Genomic DNA, 480 nt, shown 5'->3' with positions numbered 1-480 from the left:
GTCACGTGGTGGAGCGACACTTACTTGTGCTACCTCCCTCCAAATACATCTGGAGCAGTGTTATAGCTGTTAACGTGAATTCCCGCTGGTCGTTCTCGCGCAGCGCAGTGTGTGCTTCAATCTGGAGGCGAAGGAAGAACCAACTGTACCAAGAATGAAACGCGTCGAGCACGTTCCACTCAAGTGTTCCTTAGTCCTTCCTTAGGAGTGTTCCTTAGGAGTGTTCCTTAGGAGTGTTCCTTTTTCTGCACTACAACGTCGGTGAAGTTCGCCATCAGTAGGTTCTCATTCAGTCTTGGCAAAGTTTTCGCGTATCCGTCTGACAGGACTGTTACAGCACGCGCTGTAATTTACGAAAGCTTTTGCGTGTTGAACATGTTATGCCTTCAGTATGCCTGAAAGTATTCGCTGGCGATCTTTCGCTACAAAACTCAGGATCACGAATAATAGTCCGTAATAGTTGCGCATTATTAAGACACA

This window comes from Ornithodoros turicata, chromosome 9 (assembly GCF_037126465.1).
Source record: "Ornithodoros turicata isolate Travis chromosome 9, ASM3712646v1, whole genome shotgun sequence".
Taxonomy (NCBI): Eukaryota; Metazoa; Arthropoda; class Arachnida; order Ixodida; family Argasidae; genus Ornithodoros; species Ornithodoros turicata.
The sequence above is the reverse complement of the archived record's forward strand: the minus strand, read 5'-3'. Positions refer to the sequence as shown.